Source organism: Sphaeramia orbicularis, chromosome 4, assembly GCF_902148855.1.
Source record: "Sphaeramia orbicularis chromosome 4, fSphaOr1.1, whole genome shotgun sequence".
In the NCBI taxonomy this organism is placed as follows: domain Eukaryota; kingdom Metazoa; phylum Chordata; class Actinopteri; order Kurtiformes; family Apogonidae; genus Sphaeramia; species Sphaeramia orbicularis.
The window spans coordinates 39,835,651-39,855,132 of record NC_043960.1 but is presented as its reverse complement, the minus strand read 5'-3'; the positions used below and the strand labels follow the sequence as shown (position 1 = coordinate 39,855,132).

The 19,482-nt window shown below is 37.3% G+C and overlaps 1 long non-coding RNA gene across 1 annotated transcript; it reads right to left on the bottom strand.

Moving 5' to 3' along the window:
* Positions 1-3,705: 3,705 nt before the first annotated feature.
* LOC115417865 (uncharacterized) lies at positions 3,706-15,603 on the bottom strand. The gene is made up of 3 exons (XR_003935212.1): positions 15,467-15,603; positions 7,418-7,422; positions 3,706-3,717 (listed from the first exon to the last, which is right to left on the bottom strand). It is a non-coding gene; the product is annotated as an uncharacterized LOC115417865 (long non-coding RNA).
* Between the last annotated feature and the right edge of the window lie 3,879 nt (positions 15,604-19,482).

The following is a 19,482-nucleotide window of genomic DNA, read 5'->3' as shown; positions in this document are numbered from 1 at the left end:
AGCTGTTGGCCAATTGGGACCTTGCAGAGGGGTTTCCTTTTGTAAGTGCATCTACGTCATTCTCTGAGCAAGACCCAGCAAAATATCCTTTGAGGCGGTTCACATATCCATCTCACATCTCTGACCTACAGGTGAAGGAAATCCCACGCATCCCTCGGGTATATTAAAGAAATTGGTTATTTACATTTTGCAGTAGTAAAAAAAAAATGACCAGATGGTTGGTCAGTGGTTCTCTCAGGGCTACTGATGGATAAAACATCTGGTGCAGGGATTACATTTGTGACCTTGTAAGCACAGAAAAGTCTCATTTATTCAGCAACCCCACACTCTGAAAGAGTTTTACAAGAACAGAAGGACTGATGTTGAGAACAACTGGAGGATATACCACAAAAAATAAGAGATGTTGGGATTTCTCTATAGTAGGATGATCCCACAGTCGTTATTTGTTGGTGTTTGGTAAATGTACTTAAAATAATCTGCTAAGTAAACATATTCAAGCTGCTCCATTCACAACAAAACTGTTACTCATTCCTTCTAGAACCACAAATAGTGATGGCGACGGTGTTCCCTGTTTTATGCCCTTGCTTTCAAACACCCACCCACATTTCACATTTAAGGTCTGACTTACACACATGAATGAACGCGTATTTGCCTCCACATCCCCTCCAGCTCCCACCTTCCAACATAAGATGCCTGTCAGAGAGAGAGAGAGATACTCAGTATTCAGGGATGTTTCTGAGAGGAAACCCCATCCCCCCTCCTTCCCTCCTTCCCTTCACCACCACCTGCTCCTCTGCTCCCCCTCCACCTACGCATTCCCCTCCTCACCCGCCGCCTCTTTCTTCTCTCTCACCACCTCGCCTTTTAGCAGAGCAGCTCCAGGCGTCGTTAAAATGTGCGAGAGATGCCGATGACTCACCGGGTTCCTCTTTGCTCACGATTAGACGGCTGTTCCATTTCTCACGTTTTCATGAGGCTAAATAAATGTGATGCCAAAAGCTCATAAGTGAGGAAATTATATTGACTGAGCAGGTTTTAGCTCATAAAGTGTAGAGGGAGCACATGAATTAAAGACAAAAACAGTAACATAAGTTATGGTATTTTTGCCATTTGTCTTCTTGGAATGCAGGCCATAAGCATTTGAAGTAACAGGTATTACAACATCACTTAAGGAACAATGACACAGTGTGCCTGTGGGTAAAAAAGGATGACAAAGGAATATGAGGTGGAAAAAACAAATAAAGAGCTGACAGGGCAGGCCTATGTTAAATCATCTGAAATGAAGTGAAGCCTGGTGGCTGAGGAGAAAGGACAGGAAGGACAACAAGAAGATGAGTGAGACAGATATGGATTGGGCAGAACGAGATGAATGGGTGATTAAAAAAAAAGACAGTGGCAAAAGTAAAAAGAAAAAGAGTAGGAGAAAACCCTGGAAAGCTGAATATGCAGCATCTCCTTCCCACGCACTCTGCCTACGCTCTCTCCTTTCTCCTCCTCCTCCTCTTCTTCCTCCTCCTTGTTCAGGATTCTGCTCTGCCTAGTTCTCCATCCCTCCCCCCCTCCTTCTCTCAGCTGCGTCATCCAGCTCTTCATTGTGTGCGCCCCCACCCTCCTCCCACCTCTCTGGGGACGGTGCAGAACTCTCCACCGCTTAGCTTTGTTATTACATGCAGACTGGAGCTTTTGGGCTGTTAGAGCGTTTACACTTCATCATGGTTTGAAGGACAAAAAAACACCTACACACATGCAGGCATTGTTCTATTGACACCAATAAGTTGTCATCTTTTTTTATCAGCCGGGTTGTAAAATCTGTACACAAGACTTCCACTTGTTCATTAAAGCCTGATGAAGTGGTGAAGAGATGCATGTTTTATCTTTACTTTATCCTAAATTAAATTGATGATTCAAAGCTGTGTGTGTTGTTGGGGGTTTCCTTTCCTCTATCTTTGCTATACTGTGTAGAATAGTATGAAATGATGACAGTAATAGATGATGAAACTGCATCGGAGAGGTGTTAAAACCTTTGTCTGATCTTGCAGATTCTCTGTCTCACTATTTGTCACATTCAGACTCATGCACCTGGTCTGCATACAGATATGTGTGACCACAACCATGATGTCAGCCCTACTTAGGCATAAAGAAAGGCATAAATCAGAACTGAGATAAATAAAATTAAAAAATGATTCACTCATGAAACATAACATCCAAAATATCAACACTCCGGTCAGCGCCACCACAGGGATGTGACAAGCGTTATGACTCAAATAATCTCTAGAAAATACAGTTGATAACAGGGCCTTTTCTTTTTTTCTGTTCTATTTCACATTCTGTTGATTATCAGGAAATGCAGGCCTGATATGAGATGGAATCCACAGCACAGAACAAAGGGGTACACATTCACCCAATCTTGTATAAAGTACTGGAAAGTCACACTTGAGCAGAAGTACAGGTGCCCTACCAAAACAAAATGTATTCTAGTAGAAGTTCAAGTAATACTACTCAAGTTAAAGTCTTTAAGTATCTAGTATTTACTGCACTTAAGTATATCAAGTAATCTACAATTAAATGTACTCAAGTAACGAAAATAAAAGTACAAGTAAATGTTAATGACAACCAAAGACAGTCAGAATTTTGAATATTACGCTGCTGCTCACATCAACAGATTGCAGACAGATTGAGTGTGGACCGTCATTTGCACTTGCGCATTATGCAATTAGGCCAAATGACAAATCAGCTTCCTGATTTTGTTGCAGTCACTGGTAATCGCAAGTGAAAACACCAAATTTACTTTTAGTTTTGTAACAAGTAACGATACTGTGCTTTAGAAATGTATCCGAGTAGAAGTATGCAATTGAGTTAGGAAATGTAGTGAACTCAAAGTGAAAAAATACTCAGTAAAGTACAAATTCTCATAAAACATACTTGAATACAGTAGTGAACTATTATTACTTTGTTACTATACAACACTGCATTCACCTATACAAATCAGAAACTGATGCTAACTTCAAAGATAGGATTACATTGATAAGTGGACACCTGAATCAATCGAAAAGTACCATGAACCAGCCATGAATGAGTTAACTCAAGCTTTGCTGTTAATTCTGGACAGCGTCTCCCCTCTTGGGTCAGTCTATTTTATGTTACTGTTTATGAGAGTAACATGAAAATCTTTGGCAAACAGCACAGATGCCAACATAGAGTACAGTGCAGTGTCAAATATGCAATCCAAAGTTTCTAAGAGTTTGGATTTCATGAGAAGTATAGAAAACTGACCCTATTACTGGCTATTTGAAAGCACCGTATAGGGCAGCAATTCAGTGCAGCAAACAAATTAAACAACAAAAATTAACTCTCACCTGGTTGGATGGTTAATTTCAAGATGTCAGCAAAGACTCTGCAGATACACTCACAGCTGGCAGAAGTAAGAACACAAAAAACAAAGACGGGGATATTAGTTTGGCTATTTTCTAGCCAAAATCAAGCCATGCCTACAGTAATAGCATATTTCATTGCAAGTTTTATTGCTGAAATTTCAAGACCTTACAGTGAGTTTGACAGCATTTGTAACATGGTAAATACTAGGCAAATAGTATTTCTCCAACAAATGCCTTTCAGAATCAAAGAAAAAGTAAAGCAATGAAAATAAACAAGAATAACACTATAACAACTATGAAATTGACAACCCAAGTCTGGATGTTAAATCCAATAATCCCACTGCTGTGTGACAATCACAGTGCACTAGACTAGATATGAGATTTCCTGGACTTTTATGAAATAGATCCATTTTAAGATAAGGATGCCCTGTCACTTTATAGAACTAACATATTTTAATGATACGGAACATTAATGTCTATATTAAAAAGAAAACGTAGTAAGAACCATAACTGTCCACTGCAAAGGACATTCAAAATAAGTAAAAATCTATCTAAAAAAAAAAAAAAAAAAAATGTTGTGTCATGCTGTTTTCACTTAATTTTTTCAGCAGTTTTTTTCATGCAAGAAAGGAATACACTTGCACTGTCCTGGGTCTCAGGGGTTATTTAGAAACACATGCAGTTGTATGTGATAAGAGTAAAAGTACAGACACGCTAATAACAGCAAAATGAGCAGGCTAGTTGGCAGCCCATATTATTCAATGCATATGAATGCTAATATTAGCTAATGCAGCTAAATTACACTACTTGTTGGGATTAAATAAATATAGGTCAATGTCATGACAGAATCTTCTGACGGTCTTATTAGTGTAACTTCTTGAATACAACTATAGCAGAGCTGCCTGTCAAGGACGAAAAACCTTGTTTATTGTTTTATTCAATAAACAATAGCTCAGAATGTCAGACACTAATAAAAGCAAAACGAGCTAGTTGGCAGCCCATATTACTCAATGCATATAAATGCTAATATTAGCTAGTCTGGCTATGATACGCTACTTGTTGTGATTAAATACAGGTAAACTTCATGACAGTATCCTCTGACAGTCTTATTAGTGTAACTTCTTGAATATAACTATAGCAGAGCTGCCTGTCAGGAACGAAAAATATTGTTTTATTCAATTAACAATAGCTCAGAATGTCAGACACTAATAAAAGCAAAACGAGCTAATTAGCAGGCTAGTTGGCAGCCCATATTACTCAATGCATATAAATGCTAATATTAGCTAGTCTGGCTATAATGCGCTACTTGTTGTGATTAAATACAGGAAAACTTCATGACAGTATCTTCTGACAGTCTTATTAGTGTAACTTCTTGAATATAACTATAGCAGAGCTGCCTGTCAGGAACGAAAAATATTGTTTTATTTAATTAACAATAGCTCAATGTCAGACACTAATAAAAGCAAAACGAGCTAATTAGCTGGCTAGTTGGCAGCCCATATTACTCAATGCATATAAATGCTAATATTAGCTAGTCTGACAATGATACGCTACTTGTTGTGATTAAATACAGGTAAACTTCATGACAGTATCCTCTGACAGTCTTATTAGTGTAACTTCTTGAATATAACTATAGTAGAGCTGCCTGTCAGGAACGAAAAATATTGTTTATTGTTTTATTCAATTAACAATTGCGTAGAATGTCAGACAAGGCAGCCAAGCTAATGCTAGTAACAAACAACAGGCAAACACAGGCCCACTCACCTGTCAATCACAGTGCCCACTCCTTGAATTGTGCAGGAACTGTGGGCTTTGGATGATATAAACAGGCAGGTTATATCCAAATTTATCCCATGTACAGTTGTCACAGAAGGGGAAATTATCAATAAAGAGTAAACCTTTTTGGTCTTTGGCTGTAATGTTTATTTCAACAGATTTTGACACTTGGACTTTGGCTTCACTTTTAAGCCGCAAAGAAAGAATATCCCCTTTCAGTCCAGTTCAGGGACTTCTGTAGCATGTTTCTAATCTGTCTGTCCTTGTTTACTTTCTCTCTCTACTCTCCCTTATTACAAATAAGGTGGAAAAACCTTTAAGAAATAAATAAAAAGCTAGCAAGCAAACTGTGACCAGAGGGTTTTGTTTTTGTTTTGTTTTTTTCAGTTTTTCAAAGCAGGACCATGTATTAAACAAATTTCTTCATTTTTATAGGAAATTACAGTGATGTACTAGCCAACAGTTTCAAACATTAAATGATTTAAGTAGCAGTTCTGAGCAGCTGCAAAGTCTAAATCTCAGTGCGCAGTCGTATAAAATTCATACAAGGCTGATTCACTTCTGAAAATGGAAACACATTCTCAAATAATTAATAACACAAAGATGGTGAAATCAGATGTAGTTTTCAGTCCATCATCAGATGCGGATTTCACTGGAACACACAAACTACACTTTAGCATTAATAATAATAATAATAATAATAATTCTGGATAAAAGGGACAGCAGTCAGTTATCCGCTCACTGCCTCAACTCCAACTATGAAAGCCATTTTCACTCCAATTTTGCATGTATTCATCAGAGATGGGTGACAATTAAGTGACAATGAGGTGTTTGATGATTCATTTCTGAAGCAGGGGTGTAGTGCTAAAATTGGCAGATGCAGCTGTAAACCTGTCAAGTCCTCTTATAAGAATACAGGAAACAACTTCTCATCGTGGTAATCAAAGACACACATCAAAAAAAAAAAAAAAAAACACTTTCTGCAAATTGTTCTCATTTAATCAGAGCTAACAAGTGTTCTTGGCAGAAAATGAGTGTTATGTGGCCCCTTCCTCTTTTTTTTTTTTTTTTTTTTTTTTTTTTTGCCTCCCTCATCTCTTCTCACACCACCTCTCACTCCTTCACAGTGTGGTTCTCAGCTGTGGGTTTACTGATTAGCCTGATCCATAAATAAGTAATCAAAGCGAGAGCTACGACATTCCGCTTGCCCTTATTATCAACCAGTACTCGCACACACACATGAACACACTATATTTGACACTCCACCTTTTTTTGATTCCCTTTTAGAACCGTTCCATGATGTATTTTTTGGAGGTAACTTTAAATAACATATAAACAGAACTTGAGCTGTTTTCTCTCAACAGTTGGAATAACAAAGAGATTTAGAGTGATGGAAAGTGTGTATGTGTGTCTGTGTGTGTATGTGTGTGTATGGGAAGGAAGAGGGACAGTGAAATGGAAAAAAAAAAAAAAAGAAAAAGAAGAGAGGGAAACATACAGTCAGTGTGAGTGTGACTAAACTGACTGCAGCAGAATGACTCACCCTGTTGCTATGGCAACTTAAAGACACGCTCTCCTCTAATGTGCAATCTCAACTGCTGGTGGAAACGGCAAGCGGCTAACGGGGAGAAAATGTTTGTTTCCGGAAATCATTGAGGGAAAGGGGTTGCAGAGGGCAGCGTATGGGCGAACGCAGCATGTGTAAGAGCTGTCCTGTCAAAAAGTGGTATTAACCAAAACAAAGGTAAAGTGCACAGCTCCAGTCACACGTCTCTGTGCATCTCAGCACTGCAGTATGAAACGCAGCCTTTCCTCTGCTGTATAGGACTGATGTGTGTGGGTGTTAAGATGGAATGCCCTTGGAAAGTAAAAGCCATGCAGGAGAAAGTCTGGCCTGCCACAGCGATACTAAAACCTCTGTAAAAATTCATTTCATATTTGTTACAGTTTTTCATATTACAAGAATGGCTTTCTGAAAATTACTTACTGTCTCTCATAATGCTTGCACAATGTATTCTGTTGTCAATATGCTCAACGACAGACTTTGTAACCTAATCCCAATTTCTCTTCCTTCACACACCTATCAGACTAGGAAAAAGCATCATATCAAGGGGTAAAAAACAGAAACTCAAATGTACTAGTCTCAGTATAGTTTGCAAAGGTTCACACGTATGGAATGATATTGATAAAGACTTACAAATGTCCCCAACTGTACATGTTTTAAAAAAGAGATTTAAGAGGCAACTGCTACTGGAATATGCTCAAACATGAACTAATGCGGTAATCCTTTTCTTTGCCTTTATGTAACTTTGTTTTATGACTGTTAGTGATGACCTTGTTAGGAGTAGGGCTTAGATTAGTTTTAGGTTATTGGAATTATCAATATTTTTGCTTTTATTTGTGTATGTGAGTGTGTGTGTGAGAGACTGTGGATCAATGTGCTTATCATGTAAACCTGTACTGTGGGGGTGCTTGAAAAGGGTGGGTGTTTTTGGGTTTGTCTTACTGTAAAATATGTTGCATTATTGTTACATGTGTTATTTATTCTTTCTGTCTGGGTCCCTCTCAAAAAGCTCTTCAGCTTCCCAGGATGTCCCATTTCACATAATGGAAAATTCAAAATGTAATGTTTTGTATACTTGGTTCTTTTAATAGATATGTGAATAAAATGAAATGAATGAAGAAACTCTGAAGAAGAAACTCTGTCTCAATAAAAGGGAGTCAATAGAGCAGTGGTTCCCAACCTTTTTTGGCTCGTGACCCCATTTTAACCCTTTCATGCATAGTGGTCTCTACAGTGGACAGTTCTTCTCCAGCTGTTCTCTTGTATATTCATGGGTTTTGTTGTTTTATTTCCATATCAGCCAACACAGTGGACACTTATACATCATCACAAATACTGCAATTCAAACAATCACTGTAACTTTGCTGTTCTTGATAAACCTGATCTGCACTAACATGTTTGAGTGTAAATCAGTTGCTAATTGTTATTAGACTGTAATTAACAGTTTTCTGGGAAAAAAAAAGTTAGATTTTTTTTTTTTTTGCATATCCTCCTGAAACCCAGCAATGTATTTTGTCCTCTGTAAGGGACAAAAGTTTGACAGTTTTACTTAAAAAATGTTATGCATTGCAAAGGACATTCCATTAAAAATCAATCAATAAATAAAAATAATGTAAAAAATGTATCTGAAAAAAACTGTTGCATTATGCAGTTTCCAATCAAGACAATTTTTGAATGTAAAAAAGCTAAAACTGTTAATTTCCTGGGTCTCAGGAGGATATTATCTCCATGAAATGAGTAATAACTAATGTTAGAGTATAATAAAATGTGAGAAAACAATAGCAATTTAGCAATTAGTGGCATTAAAAATGTTTTTATTTCATAGTTTTCACACAGTATATTGCTTTCTGATGATGATTTTTTTAAAATAAATATTTCTTTGCTTCAAAACTTAAATGCATGGTGTCCAGCTGAGTGGACATTTTTGTAACTCCACGAAAAATAGGTTCATAAAAAAAAAAAAAAAAATCACTTGCATTGTTTTTTTCATGCCTAAAGAGGAATAAAAACACTCAAGAAAAAAATATTGACTAAGGTTCTCATAATTCATGCATGAAAGGGTTAACATCACAAATTTCTGGCAACCCCAAACATTCAAAATGGAGACATTTTTTTTGCTAAAATTCATTTGTTTTTGATCATGTAATAGTTTGCTATACTATGTTGCAAATAAACATCAATTTTAGATGACATTTAGTCTATATAACGTCTATTATTATGGATGGAGGCAGAAAAGGTGTAGATTACTGCACAAAGTGAGAATTTGATTTTCCTTGGTCAGGATATGTACAGTCAGGCCAGCTTGGATTTGCAAGACTGACAATTAATACTGAAAAAACAATAACTCAAACTATGAATTATGAAAGAGCTGCAGCATCTGAAACCGACCACAATGAACATTCGAAAGATAAACAGTACCACAGTGCTTCAGTTTCAGCTTCAGTTTGTCATGTATTTTATTTATTGTGATTGTCTCTCTCAACTCACCATATATTTTTTACTAGTAATCATATTTATTTATTTATTTATTTATTTATTTATTTATTTATTTATTTAATTACTTGAAATTTCAGGCAACCCCATTTGAATTCCAGGCGACCCCAAGGTTGAAAAACACTGCAACAGAGGATGAACATAAAAGCTAAATATACAACTGTGTGATCTTTGGGGCTTTCCCTGATGGAAGACGACAAAAGTAGTGATATGTATCTGGACAAAGCTATGACAGTATCAGGAATTTAGAGTGTGGCTGCTGCTATGACCTTCACCGACTTAACAGGAAGGCACCATGAAATGATGTTATGATCAGTGCAATAGGGGTGTTTATGTTTGCTACAACTATCAACCTTAATTTTTCTTTGCACCACTATTGTGAGGGTTTTGGGTTCATCACAGGCACTGATGCACACACTTATTTTTGTATCTTATGTTGAAACCTGAGACTCAGTCAATTTTATCATTGCACAGTTGACATACATATTATATCCAAGTCAACTTAGATCCCCGTTGTACAGTGTGACTGCTGTATCGCACACTCTCCAGGAGGTTTTAAAGTGATAGCAGTGGGCCAGGAATCATGAGATAAATTATATTATTAATATTGTGTTTGGTGAGGGGAACCAGAAGGAAAAGCAGGAAAAGGACCCAAATGTAGACTTAGCAGACTGGTAGACAGACTGGGTTCAGGGAGAAAAACAAAAGTTAAACATACAGGCAGTCAGAAAACCAGGGAGCCCAATGAGTAAGGCCAGCATGAGGAAAGACATGAGGAATCTGGCTTAGAAAGACACATTACACATGACTAGAAGAATCCAGCACAGGACGAAGAAAACAGGAGAGTATAAGATACATGGGAATGACTACGGGTGGGGCCAGGGGGGGAAAACAGGTGTAGGTAACTGAAGGAACAGGAGACGCATGAACAACCGAAGGGGCATTTAAGTATTCCAAAAGCTATTTTATGTATGAATTATTAAAGGTTCAATGTTTACGATTTGAATGAATTTGGAGCTGGCATTAGCTAAGATCATTTGTAAGCTAATGACTGTTTCCTTCACCTACATATGTCCATGACAACAGCCAGTATTCTAGTTTCTATATAGAGGACCCAAGTATTTGTTAACCCTTAGGGGTCCATGGTCATAGCCCCGTGACTCAATCACATGACATTTTCAACACGTCGTAGTGTTGGACCACTGGGGACAATTGGATTTGAAAGGGTGGACTTGAAACACTCTCCCAGTTTTTATTTGATGTTGATAGAACAAATAGAACTGTCCGAATATATGAGGTTTTGAACTTGGAGCAAACACACGTGAATAAAAGTATGAAAATGAGGTGGAGGGGTGTTATATTTCTTTTTCAAAATGGAAAAAACTGGCCAAATCTGTAGATTCTAATCCACAGACTGCTTTAGCATAATAGGTAAGGGTGAGAATGACCCCCAGCTGAACTGGATGCAGGGACCAGGGGAGAGGTGAGACAACTGGAGAAATGTAAAGATATGCTTTTATGTCAAATATTTGAGTATAGTTTTAATTTATTACAATTTTGATTTAATATACCTAGTATCTGGAACCAATATTCACTTTTAAAGTCTTCAGAATGGTTCATTAAGCATCTTTGTGTTATTTATGCAATAAATTATATAAGTTTTTCAAATCGGATTTTATATTTTTTGTCTGTTTTTTTGACCTTTTTTTTTTTGTTGATATAGTAAGTTAAAGTGAAAAAATAATAGGCAGATGAAACAGATGAAGTTGTGCTGAAAAAAAAGATACCAAGCACAGGTATAATAAACATTTCTTTATATAGTATGTAAAGGCAAAACCAAAAGTACTCAAAAATAGCCAAAATAGGCTCAGACCCCTAAGGGTTAAAGTGAAAATAGCTTTTGGTGATTTCTTTAAGAAGAAGCAATGTATATAAAGTCTTTTATTCTTATATGCCTATACTATATTGATTTTACTAAGTTTTACACATCTATGTGCAATAACACGAAAGGACTGGCCCAAGCACAAATTCACAGATGAACGCCATCCACAATAAATGAAACAGAAAGAACAGTGAGCAATCATCAGTCCGATAGTATCATATCAGACAGTAGAAATGCTGCTGAATGAGGATGGAATAAAATACTACGTCCTGACTTTAGATGGAGGAGGAAGTAATCTAATTTCCGTCCACACATAAATAAGATTTCATTCTGACATACTTAACCTACAATTAATTGGCAAAAGAAAATAAATGAGGCCATTCCCCTTTCCACGTCACACTGTTCTGGAGGAACACAAAACACAGAAGTGAGGCGAGAGAAGAACGATGGTCCTCATGTTTAATTTAATTGGGTCCTGTGTGGACACAGTCACATTTCCAGGCAGCTCATTAAGCTCTACTATAGAAAAATAAATGTTTCAATACAAACCCTAACACAATAAAACATGATGGGCTAGTAAATAAATAGACATAATTTCCCCTGTGACCCCAAAGACAGGTCTGGCTTCAAGAGAAGTAGGTTGTGTACTGTACCGCTCTCAGACAAATACGTAATAACAGCGAATAAAAAGATTATTCCCTTTAACTTCCGTCTGCCTGCTACAGGAACTGGCTGATGGAGTCGGTGATTGAGGGGGCTTGATTATAAATGGTTCTGTAGAGGCAGTAACTGTGTAGCCTTTTGTCACTTTTGACTCACCGAGAAGTCATTGCAATTTGAGTGGGAGATGAAAAAAGTGGTTTCATAAGAATGACAAAGGGCAAAAGAGCTTCTTTAGTTGGCACAGAAAGTTGTAAGAAAATACTGAAAGGCCATTAAGGAAGGTCTTACTGGCAATTTCTGACTCCTGCTTCAGAGACTCAAAGTATCCGTTGCAGCTATTTAGATTCACGCTCAAACATCTGCATAATGTGTTGATTTTTACACTCTTTATGCAAGATACCTTAAAATTTCCATTATCTTGATATAGTTTTATCTCAGCAATCAGAGTGAAACTGATTATAACTGAAGACTGTGTGGAAAAAATGCATTGTGATAGTAGTAGTATTTAGTGTTTTTATGATTACATAATATGCGTATAATCTTAGTGTGTGCCTACAGTATGAGTGTGTTGGCTTGCTAGAGGGCTGACACCAGCACCATGCTGCAATTAGCCAAACAAGAGACTATGACATATTGAATGCTGCTAGCACCTTCTGTTAGTCAGACTGCAAATCCGTCTTCAGGCCATAGTTGCTGACACAAGTACAGTATAACCCTGAGCCACAACACACATTATTTCATGTTCAAGGAGTTGCTGAAGTACACTTTCAAATCATTTAGTCTTTTTTTTATTGTGTATATTTGACAAAGTGCTAAGCATATGATCACTGTACTCTGGCTATGGGAACATCCAGTTCTAGATTGTTCTTTATATTTTACTAAAACTCTTCAAGACATTCTCTCAGAACTTATTACAAATCCACAAATAGTCACCCATTGCATGCAAACACTACAGGCACATTTTTTATCTCCATATTATATTCCATTTATTTCCTTATTTTCTTACAAATCCTGCGTCAGTGTATTGGTATTCACAAAATTCACAAAAAGAAAAAGGCAGCCTAATGAGAAACTTTCTCAAAATAATGAAGAAGCGACTATATTTGGACAAAAGGGGCAGAGTTGCGAGAGAATGTGTGGTCACAGCCATCTGTTAGGGGTCATCCAGCTAATGCTAAACACTACTGTACTGACTGGATGAAAATGTAACACAGTCATTTCATGGTGTTGTTACTGTAGCCTATCAAATAAATAGATGGCCAGGAAATAATTCATTGACTTAATATTTGTTCACAGAAGATTGGTTTAAGTCTATGGGAGCTATGTCTTCTTGAATCCTGCAACATGCAATGTGTCTGCAAATTAGAGCTGCAGCTGTTCATTAGTTTTGCAACTGATTAATCTATCGCTTTTCATCATTTAAATTTGATTAAATTATTATTTGAATATGCTATATATATATATATATATATATATATATATATATATATATATATATATATATATATGAAAAAGACATGTCTGAAAATGACAAACAACATGTCCTTTATTCCAGAACCAGCTGAAACAAAAAATACAAAAAGTATAAAAGTAAAAGAATATCTAAAAATATCAATATATAAATAAAAACAGCATAAAAGTATATATACAATATCTATAACAGCAAACAAGTCAAATGACATGCATGACACAAAGAATATGTGCACTGCAGTCTTCAACAAATTTGTATCCAACTTAATAACATAAATAACAAATATTTTTAATGTTTTCTGCCTTTTTGTCCTCATCTCTTCTGAGCTATGTTCTACATTGTTTGTGTTGATCCAGGCATCATGTGCGTCACAATAAGCATCCATGTGAAACATAACAGAGGAACCAATGTTTATCAGCAGCAAAATTAACAAGCTTCAATTCAGGTAAATTATAATCAAATTATTTTTTTAATCAATTTGACTTGATTAATCAATTAATGGTTTCAGCTCTACATCAAATTAAGCAGGAAAATCCTTAAGAAAGGGAGTGTCGGACAAACCCAAAAGTGGACGCTCTATGAAAAGAACAGAGTATTGTAAACCAGCATATCATTCTGTATCAGTCAGCTTTGAGGGCTCTTCAAAAGTGAGAAACCTCATTTTCCTAAAGGAGCTACAGCAAGGACAAAAGTGGCTCAATCAGACAACAGTAGTGTACAAAGTGTAGGAGTCAAAGAAAGACGAATATTTAACTTAATGACACTGAGAATGAGCAGAGGAGTCTGATGGGGAAAAGTCATTGAGGAAATGCATTGGCTGTGTTTGTGACAACTGAGTGAGAGATGAATGAGAGCTCTGGCTATGAGTGGGTAGACACTAGAATGAGAATTATTTGGTGTTTTATATCCTTGAAAATTGTTTGACACAAACAGCAGGTCTAGACAAAACACAGTATGAATAAGGCTTTGTTGCCCTTAATGTTGTGTTGATATTTAATGCATCCCACAGTAATTTACTCCAAAATATTCATTCTTAACTCATGTTTTATGTGTTGATTTATGTGTTCCTGAACTGCTTCAAACTCACAAAGGAAGTTAAATAAACAAATGTGTATATGGATTCAATCGCACTTTAATTCAATTACTTTAGTGTGTCAAGGTAATTCACCCAATTATTACTTTTGTGTGTGTGTTTCTTGGAATCTAAGCAAGAGGCTAGGATCATATGTCCAAAGTGGTACCGAGGTGGAAATACCACTAGTGACCAGTAGATGCCTGGCTCCCATGGACCTGGACTGAACGTATCTAAAAATACAGCCAGATAAGCAAAGGTTGCAGACCCCAGCCCCCCGAATGATCCCAGTGTGCTGAACTCAATGGGAGGCAGTACTGAGCAGAACTAGAAAAATTAAAGTGAATCCTTTGGAGAAAAATTCCTGGATTTGCATTCTCATCACAACATGCGACGACTATGTGCAAAATTACAAAAGTCAAAATGTACAGTACATTTTGACTGGTGAGGACAGACAGACTGACAGAGTTTCTATACCTTAGGGTGTATTCATACCTACTTCGTTTGGTTCTTTTAAAGTTCGTTTCCCTGGAAAGTCTGGACTTTTTTAGGTGTGAATACAACCATGTCAACTCTAATTCAAATCAAACAAGCAGAGGTGGTCTCAGTCCGTTTCCAAATGGACTCTGGGCCGGTTCACTTCTGGTGAGAATATAACCGACCTCGAGCTGAGACAAACCATGGTACCATGTGTCTTTTTGTGCTTGATGAGCCATCGTAGCCGCTGGAAGTAGCCAAGCTATATGGGCAGTCAGAGCTAAAAGCAGCAGCCATGATCCATGGACAGATGTGGAGCGATGAGGAAACTGAATGTCTCATTGACATGCGGTCAGATGCCCATATTAAGAAAATGGCACCGAATGAGCTGTTCTTGACAGTTAACATTATTTTCATAAATTTGTGTCTGTAAAAATAGAATATATATTCCGAAAACAGTAACTGCGCACAGGACCTCCACATTTGGTTTCATCAACACCTGCTGTCTCTGATTCACCCCGCCCTCAACTTTTCTGTCCAATGCCGTCACATGCGTGCTTCTGTTTACAAATTTTGGTCCACTCACAAAAAGTGCAATGAGAATGAAATCTGATCCAAAACAAAAAAAAAAAAAAGAAGTCCGATCCATTCCAAATCAAATAAGCAGACCAAAGGACCTTCCAGGTGTGAATACTATGGAGGACTGACCCTGCCGTATTTAAAAATAAATACAGAAATATATACAGAAATGTAGAATTGGCTTGATAAATTCATTTCCATACCACTTATTTATTTATTTTGTCCTTAATTACATTTTTACTTCTTTAATTTTTATCCCTGCATTTATTTCTGCGTTATTTCCTATATACATTTCCTTTATCTCTTTTCTTATTTATTTCTAAAGTTTATTTTCATCCAACATCTTAGTAATTTATTAGCATTATTTTTATTCATAATCATATTTACCTCCCCACTATTTCCATTTTTGCATTTTCTTCCTCTATTTATTTCTGCATCTCTCTTTTATATTTATGCGACCCCTTTTTCTTTTTCTCTCTATATTTATGCTTTCTCTGTATACAAATGAGGGGGCGGTCTTAAAGGCGTGTCCTGGGGTCAGCTCTTCTCCTATCGGTCAGTTTGTATGAAGCCACTGCGCTATCGGTGCAGAACCGACCGGGCGTACGTGGGCTAGTGGTGCCGGTAGAGACAGACATGAAGCTGTGATGTTTGAAAACCAGCAGAAATGGTTGAGCTTTCTGAGGATATTTGAAATGATCTCAGGCACATCGCAGTCTGAGCTGAAAATCACAGTCACAGTGAACTATCTCCTGTTTGTCTGGATATCGTAACTGAGAGAGCATTTTGGTTCGCTTCACATTCGGACCAACCTGTATATTGGAATCAGGGGATCTGTGTATGGATCACTTAAAATCGATGATCTAGATTCCAGTGCTGCAACCTGAACCGGGACTGGGTTGGGCCGGGTTTGGACAGAAAAGAGTGCTGTTTGGTTCGAGTCAAGTTCGGTCCGTCATCTTAATTTGCAGTGAACATTTGATGTTTTAAAAAATACTCATCAAATGGGCTATCATAGACCTACTTAATTTCATGGTGTTAACTGCTTTTAAATAAATGTCAACCATAGCAGCCCAAGTCTTCGGTTTGGTTTCTGTAGAGAAGATGCGTTGCAATCATTTAATAAACGTACTGTTCACAGACCACAAATGTGTAAACCAGTCCATTTAATTATATCTATAACCTAAATATGGGAACAACTGGATTTAACTGATCAGGTTCAGACACAAACATTGAAGTGCCTGTCGGGTTCGGATGCAACTATGTCAATTTCGGACAGCAACAGAGAGACAGTGCACATGTACCGGGCTACATGTCACTGGGGCTGTGGCTTCAAACCGGGTGAAAATGGCATGTAGCCACAGTACCAGTGCCTCTACATGCGGCCCTATCCAAAACCGAACAGCACTCCTTTTTGTCTGAACCCGGTTCGACCCCATCCCGGTTCGGATTGCAGTGCTCTAATCTACAGGGGTTGGACAAAATAATGGAAACACCTTCACCTCAGGATGATAATGCCCCAATCCATACAGCTAGAACTGTTAAAGAATGGCATGAGGAACATTCTAATGAAGTTGAGCCGTATGGCCGGCACAGTCCCCAGACCTCAACATTATTGAGCATTTATGGTCAGTTTTAGAGATTCAAGTAAGACGTCGATTTCCACCGCCATCGTCTCTAAAAGAGTTGGAGGGTATTCTAACTGAAGAATGGCTTAAAATTCCTTTGGAAACAATTCACAAGTTGTATGAATCAATACCTTGGAGAATTGAGGCTGTAACTGCCACAAAAGGCGGACCTACACCATATTAAATTATATTTTGTTGATTTTTTAAGGTGTTTCCATTATTTTGTCCAACCCCTGTAGATGATTGATCTGAAGTGATCCATGCACAGATCCCCTGATTCCAATATACAGGTCGGTAAGCATGTGAAGTGAACCGAAACACTCTCTCAGTTACTATATCTACACAAACAGGAAATAGTCCACTGTGACTGCTGAACCTAACTGGTGTCGGTCGTTTTGATAATGTTAACATAAAGCTAGGTTGCGATTCTGACAGTAAAGTGTCCAAGAGCATTATTTGAGCAAAAGCAAGTAGCTAACACTATGTTAGCTGAAGCAACTGGACAGATGTTAGTTGCTAACTTGGTCAAACTCTCATCTGTTCAGACTAACTTATAGCCCCTTGAACCTTAAACACCCTAACCTGTAACTCAGCGGTAAGTTGCTATTGAATGTCTGTTCTGTACAGTACAGTCAGCCACTGCTCTTGACGGCTGTGATGTGGAGGATGTGGTACCTGCTCTTCTATTATGAAATAATGAAATAAATTAATTGGTTATCACGGGATAACGAACGTTGTTATCTCGACATAACAACTTAATTAATTCATTATCACGAGATAACGACCATAAAATAAAATGTTAAACCACGGCTGTTCTCGGCTTCCGTATCCTCGACATGTTTTCTCTTAAATAAATCATAATTACAGATGCCCTAAGAGGACATACCTTCAAACATTTTTTTCTATTGTTTTCATGAGATAATGAGATACTGTTAATGAGATCATCATTGAACATTCATTTTATTCAGTGTTAAAAGTTATCCTATTCACTCTCCACACCAGTTTGCTCCCAACTGTGTGAATGAGTCGCGATCCCATATAATCTAGTGTCTGCGCCTGCGTTGGTTGACTTGGTTCTGCCTGTCAGATTTGGCTGGAATTATGGGCTATTGTGCTATACTTGCTAGCTGGCTACTACCAGTCACTACACATACATAACATCCTATATTTCATATGATTGATCGAAATAATGAACAAATGTTGCAGAATTATATTGCATGTGTTATATGTACAAGGAAATTGCACTGGGGAAATTTTATTTGGAGATACGTTTGCCTGCCTCATTAAGCAGAACTCGCATAGCTTCAGTGATGCAGTACGCTGTAGCAAATTGCATCAGGTCATGTATATGTACTTTGGCTGGTAGTTTGTGGATTTGAAAACTAATACAGAATAAAACTAATATACACTGTTGTAATATACACTAATACTAATACATCAGGCTTTATTGCACAGAGCTGGCGACATGCCATCAGCAGTTCACATGACATAGCCTAGTAGCGCCACTGTTTTGGTTGTCCTTGACAATTCCTGATTAACTTTTATTACAAAGTGTAATTTTCAAAATGATACACTATGAAAGCCTAAAACCACAAAAACGGCTTACCTGCATAAATATGCACCAGTCCTCTCCTACTCCTTTTGCTCCAGCTCTTAGTTGTTTTCTTGTGATCTCATTAAAATGATCTCGTTATCACATGAAAACAATAGGAAAAAAATGTTTGAATGCATGTCCTCTTAGGGCTTCCGTACAAAATCAAGCCTCTATATCACACATCTTTATTACACTTATCCCTCTTTGTGGATTCTGTCGTTCATATTTATTTCTTATTCATTATTAAAAGACATGACACTAACTCACATGATCTCTTAAACATGCTAAGTATCGAAACAGTTTAAATCATTTCTCATGTATATTTACTACTCTCAGACTTATTTCTCTTATACTTATGGTTCATTTACATTAATTCTTTGCCACTCTATGTACTGTTTTAGATAAATCTTGGATTGCTTTATACATCTATTGCACAAACCAATCGCAGTATTAATTCACAGCATTTTACATATTGCAAATCAAAATATCAGTGACAGTCAATATTTTGAATATTTTCAGGTTGAAAGTAAGTCAGGCTGAGGGTTTTCAAGTGCGAGCATGTTATGTTTAATTCTATTATGACTTAGAAAGTTAAAATAATTGCAGGCCTGATGACTTGGGTAATATAAAATACTCTATCTTGAGAACACTTTTGCTGATTTAAAATGCCTGCTAATATTCACAAGTGGTGTGTTCATTCAGTCATATTTTAACAACTGTTATGTCACTGCTTGCCCTTCCTCCTCCATATGGACTTCACTGCACTCACACACCTTGGGGAAAATGACATCATTTTCCCCAGAGAAGGGTTCATCCTCCCTCTCTTCCTCACAACACAGCAAACATGCAGAGCAAAACACAGAATGAAAGAGGAAATACTTGTCTGATAACTGACTTACGCTTAACTGG